The sequence below is a fragment of the Dipodomys merriami genome, unplaced genomic scaffold, assembly GCF_024711535.1.
Source record: "Dipodomys merriami isolate MVZ:Mamm:240054 unplaced genomic scaffold, mDipMer1.0.p SCAF_141, whole genome shotgun sequence".
In the NCBI taxonomy this organism is placed as follows: Eukaryota; Metazoa; Chordata; class Mammalia; order Rodentia; family Heteromyidae; genus Dipodomys; species Dipodomys merriami.
The window spans coordinates 2,487,023-2,493,022 of NW_027202727.1; positions in this window are offsets into that span (position 1 = coordinate 2,487,023).

A 6,000-nucleotide genomic window follows, 5' to 3' on the forward strand; every position below is an offset into this window, starting at 1 on the left:
AGGGACAGTGCTCATGCCCAGATTTCAGGCACCATGACTGGCAATGAAAAGTAAAGAAAAGAAAAAAAAGAAAAAAGAAATTCAGACCAGTTCCCAGGGTCTGAATAGATGCCCCAGCACTGGAAAAAATAATATTCATATATATGAGATCTATTTACATACATAGGTTCTACTGCATATGACATTTATTACTCTTATTTATTTAGTATTGTTACACATATAACATTTCCTTTATTATATCATATCTCATAGGATATATTTGCATATGGATTATACATCGTATTGAGACCCAGGACTTTCACAGAGAATGAACAAAAAGTGTAAAATTGGCTTCTTACTCCACAAATAAGTTTTTGGCCATGCTGGAATTTCAACTGAGCCTACATTGCCCAATCCATAAATGGGGTACAGTCTTAGCACACCAGCCTCCAGCAAACTGAGCATCCAGGAAATTCTAAGGAACTGTGACCAAGCCACAGTAGTGCTCAATTGATAAATGTGTAGATTGATATTATATATATATATATATATATATATATATATATATATATATATTTATACCTGCAGCTATATGTATATATATATTTACACACACTTACAAAGAGGGAATGTGAAGATGTTATTAAATTATATATATGTTATAACCAATTATTAGTTACTAAATTATGACTCCATTTAATGAAGTATCATAGTTAAATACTTACAACAGCATTAATTAAAAATTAGTCAATATCCTTAATCATACCTTGGTGCTAGAATGAAGATATAAATCCAATAATTTTTGTGTGGCATTCTAAAATACAATCATGAATTAACGACAAATTTAATTATTACTTTTATAACATTCCATTAGCATTCACATGAACAAGAATGAGTTCATCAGGATCTCCCTCCATTTGTGGGTGATAGTCATAGCACTCGAATTCCAGGCCTGGGTAGATTACTTTGAATGCAAAACATTGGAATGACACTGTGAAGATTTCAGATTGTCACGATTAAAATAAAGAACAACAAGAAGAAAAGAAAGCCAAGTGTCAGTGGCTCCTGCCTATAATCCTAACTCCTCCTGAAGCTGAGATGTAGAGAATGCCAATTTGAATGCATCCAGGGTAAAAAAGTCCAAAACACTCTTCTTTCTAAGAGATCACAGGGGGGAAAAAAAACCATGAGTGGGGCTGTGGCTCAAGGGCAGAGTGCTATCCTTGAGTAAAAGGAGCTCAGGGACAGGGCCTAGGCTCATAGGACAACCCTGGACCTTCCTCAACACCCCCCCCCCAAATAAAGGAGGCAATAACTCCATGTCTCTGTGTATGGATGGATGATGGGCATTCAGCAGGTTGCTCATGTCCATCCCCCCAACCTGGGCAAGTCCTCAGAGAGTCCTAAGTCTGAGCCAGCACCTTGAACAAAGCATCCTTCTCTGCCATTTAATAACTGAAGCTCCCCCGGCTTTGCCTGGGCAGTGCAACAAGTGCCTTATGTTCTGGTTGAGATGTCCCATCGGGACACCTAGCAGCCAGCCACTGCCTCCAGGGAGACCACAGTTCCTAGGCTGTAGGAGTTGTCAAAGTTTCTGGCTCCATATTCTCTATCCCTCTGTAGAATATGTGAGCCTACTTCTCTGGGGCCTGGTGGCTATCCCTCATTCACCATTACTCATTGCCGAGTCACATCCTGGTCCCAAATCTTGGCAAAGATATGAAATAGCCAGCGAATTCTGCACCAAAAGGGGTAAGCCAATAAAGCCCACCCTCATAGTTCCTTTCAGAAGTGAGCCTTGGGCTGCGAATGTGGCTTAGTGGTAAAATGCTTACTTAGCACGCACGAAGCCCTGGGTTTGATTCCTCAGTATCACAGAAACAGAAAAAGCCAAAAGTGGCACTGTGGCTTAAGTGATAAGAGTGCTAGCCTTGACAAAAAGAAACTCAGGAACATGCCCAGACGCTGAGTTCAAGCCCCAAGTCTGGCAAAAAAGTGAGCCTGGTGAGACATATTCTTCTGGTACTCATAGGAGAGCCAAGGTTAGAGGTAAGAGGTAGGGTAGAAGACAGTTGCTGGTGGCTCACACCTGTAATCTTAGCTACTCAGGAGGCTGATATCTGAGGATCACAATTGCAAGCAGGAAAGTCTATATGAGACACTTATCTCCAATTAATCACCCAAAAGTCAGAAGTAGAGCTGTGGTTCAAGTAATAGAGTGCTAGCCTTGAGCACAAAACCTCAGGGATAGTATCCAGGCTATGAATTCAAACCCTAGGACTGGCAAACACACACACACACACACACACACACACACACCAAGCTAGAGCATTTGCCAGTCAGCCTCACAAGTTCCATCTCTAGCAACACACACACACACACACACACACACAGACACACACACACACACACACACACACACACACACACACACACACACACACACACACACACACACACACCAAGCTAGAGCATTTGCCAGTCAGCCTGCACAAGTTCCATCTCTAGCAACTCAATATTAAAAAAAGAGGGAGAAGGGAAGGAAAGACTGGCTCCTGGAGGTGATATAACTAGTGCCAAAATTCCACAGGAGTTCTAAGATGTGGAACAAGATAGAGAGCCTCAGGCAGAAGGTACAATATGCACAAAGTTTCCTGAGGTGTGGTGTAGAATAGGTGGTGTGGGTGGAATGAAGGTTCTGTGGCTTCACACAAGTCCTGCAGGACATTCAAGGCTGGGTCAAGGTTTGTACTTGAGCCACAGGGAGGGCAGAGGGTGGAGGTCCCAGAATGGGGCTAAGGGGGAAGATGAGCTTGGCTTTTCACCATGGATCCCAGCAATTTCCTGTGGCTGGAAGACTATTTTTCACAGCTCCTTACCCTCAGGCCTCCTTTTCATGGAGGAGTCAGGGCAAATGCAGGGAAGAACACTTGCTTAAGAAAAGCTTCTAGCCCAATGCTACCGGTGGCTCAACCCCTGTAAATCCTAGCTACTGAAAAGACTGAGATCAAAGTCATGGGTCAAAGCCAGCTCAGGGGAGGAAAGTTAGTGAGACTCTTCTTGCCGATGGACTACCAAAAGCCAGAAATGGAGCTGTGGCTCAAGTGGTAGAGTGCCAGACTTGAAGCAAAAATTAAAGAGACCGGAGCCCAGACCCTAAGTTCAAGCCCCAGTACTGGCATAGAAAAAATAAAGAAAAGCTTTCAGGAGCTCCTAGTCCACTGTGGTGAAAGTCCAAATCAGTTGGGTGCTGCTGGCTCATGTTTATCCTTCTAGCTCCTCAGGAGGCTGAGATCTGAGGATCATGGTTCAAAGCCAGCCTGGGCAGGAAAGTCCAGGAGACTCTGATCTCCAATGAATCACAGGAAAACTGGAAGTGGTACTGTGGCTCAAGTGGTAAGCTGAAAAGCTGAAGGGACAGTGCCCAGGCCAAGAGTTCTAGCCCCATGAGCAACACCTGTCCTGCTTGAACCTCACTCTGTGGCTCTAGGCAGAGTAATTTCCAGTGGGCCCCTAAGGGTCTCCCAATATCTACATGTCTTACAAGTCTTGAAAGCACCACTCTTTGGGAACCTTTGCCTACAGAGCAGGCCAAAGTATCAGAGAAGGATTTAGCCTTGGGGCACGGAGGACATGGGCCAGAATAGCATCAGAATGGCAACTGTCATGGGTGCAGTGTGGATCTGAGCAGTAAGTCAACATTTCACACCAGGTTTCTGGGCCAGGAGGGGCAAGATCTGCAAGATGGCACAGCAGGTAATGCCTACTCACGGGGGCAAATTTGTCAAGCACACCTTGGGTGGGTGTTGAGTTGGGCTCATGAAAGACTCGTAGGCTCAGGAATCCACAGGTGGCTGGCTGCTGCTTGTAGCAGTGGCTATCCCAAGAGTCCCAGGGCTCAGAGCCCTGCTTTCCTCAACAATGTTCAGCGGCAGATGAAGGTCTGCAATCATGCACCGAGTAAAAACGTGTTCTTCCCTTGGTCCTGTACCCTATGCATGGATGGAGGTGCTGGTTCCATGGAATTTACTGCCATGGCCCAGACCCCTCAGCCCGAGAAGGAGTTGGGGAGAAATAACTTATGTGTCCAAAATTTACTATGACTGTGCCTCTCGACTGCCCCCAGTTCTAGCTCAACTCATCATTACAACCTACCTGTGTGTGTGTGTGTGTGTGTGTGTGTGTGTGTGTGAGTGTGTGTGTGTGTGTGTGTGTGTGTGTGTGTGTGTGTGTGTGTGTGCATGGGCACATCTTGGTACTAGGGCTTGAACTCAGGACCTGGGCTCTGTCCCTCACTTTTTCATTCAAGGCTAACAACTCTACCACCTGAGGCAGAGCTTTTCTTCCAGCTTTCAGGTGGTTATTGGGAAAGGAGAGTCTCACACACTTTAGAAAAGTGAGCTGGTGATAAGAAATGTACTCATTACCTTGCCCATGTAATTGTAACCCCTCTGTACAGTATTTTAACACACACAAAAAGATCCTACTGATACCAGAAGAAAAAAAAGAAAAGAAAAGTGAGCTGGGCTGCCTCTGAATGCCAATCCTTAGATCTCAGCCTCCTGAGGAGCTAGGAATATGAGAGCATGAGCTATTAACATCTGGCCACATTTTCCTTCTTGGCTAAGACAGTGTACCTCTCTCCCAGCCTAGCTCCCATCTACAGCTAACCTTCTTCCTCCTCCCCCTTCTCCTCCAGGCTTCAGAGGAAACATACCCTCCGGTGAGAACATAGTAATAGGATATTTGGCAGGTTTGAGCTTTATGTTCTCCACACAGTCAAGGGCTGCTGGGAGCTGATGTGGAGATCAGAGATCTAGGCCAGGGCAAGTAGACAGCTGTTAGAACAGAAGACAGTATGAAGAGACATCCTTGCAGCTGGATGCCAGTGGCTCATGCCTATAATCCTAGCTACTTAAGGCTGACACATGAGGATCAAGCAAGATTCAAAGCTAGCTTGGGTGGGCAGACTCTTATCTCCAATGAATCACCAAAAAGCTGAGAAGTAGAGCTACTGTAGTACAACTGGTAGAGCATGAGCCTCCCGCAAACAAGCTAAAGGATACCACCTAGGCTCTGAGCTCAAGCCCTGGTAAACACACACACACACACACACACACACACACACACACACACACACACACACACACACACACACACTAACATCCTTAGCAGGTGCCAGTGTCTCATACCAGCAATCCTAGCTACTCAAGAGGCTGAGCTCTTAAGATGGCAGCTTGAAGCCAGCCCAGGCAGAAAAGTTCGTGAGACGCTTATCTCCACTAAACTACTAAAAAAGATGAAATGTGAGCTCTGGTTCAAGTGGTAGAGTGTTAGATTTGAGCAAAGGAAACTCAGTGCCTAGGTCCTGAGTTCCACCTCTTAGAGATTTTTTTTTAAAAGACACTTTCACCTCCCCCCCGCCCCCGCCGTCAGGCCCTAAATCCAGATATTGGTCATCCTAGATCTCACTTCCACTCTTGCCACTTCTACAGCCCCACCACAAGTGGCCTGTTTCTGGCCAGCTCTGGGTTAAGATGTGAACGTACACAATGGGGGCCTACCAAGGTCAAGGCTAATGCCCAGAACATTGAGGTATTGGCCATACCAGTCTCTCCTACCCCAATTCCCTGGCCCTGGAATCTAAAGTCTGTGCCTCAGTGTTCTGGGCATCCAGAATTCTCTAGAAGGATTTGAAAGGCCCAGCTAAGGCTGGAAGATTGACTTGCCTGCGATAATGTATGTTGACATTTCCTAGACACCAACAGACACTTCCAAGCCATCTTGGCCTCACCTCCAATGTAGCCCGGAATCCTTCTTGCTTGGGCGGCCTTCAGTCCCCTATGAAGCTGGAGTTGGCCAGAGCCACTGGCAACTCCCTTCCCCCACTCACTGCCAGCCTGCTGAGAGGGACATGCAGCCAGAGGTCTAGAAGAGGAAAAGGGCAGGACATCCCATGTCTAAGTTCCCCACCCACAAACAGGCAATACTTTATTGCAGCTGGCCTGGCTGACCCAGAAT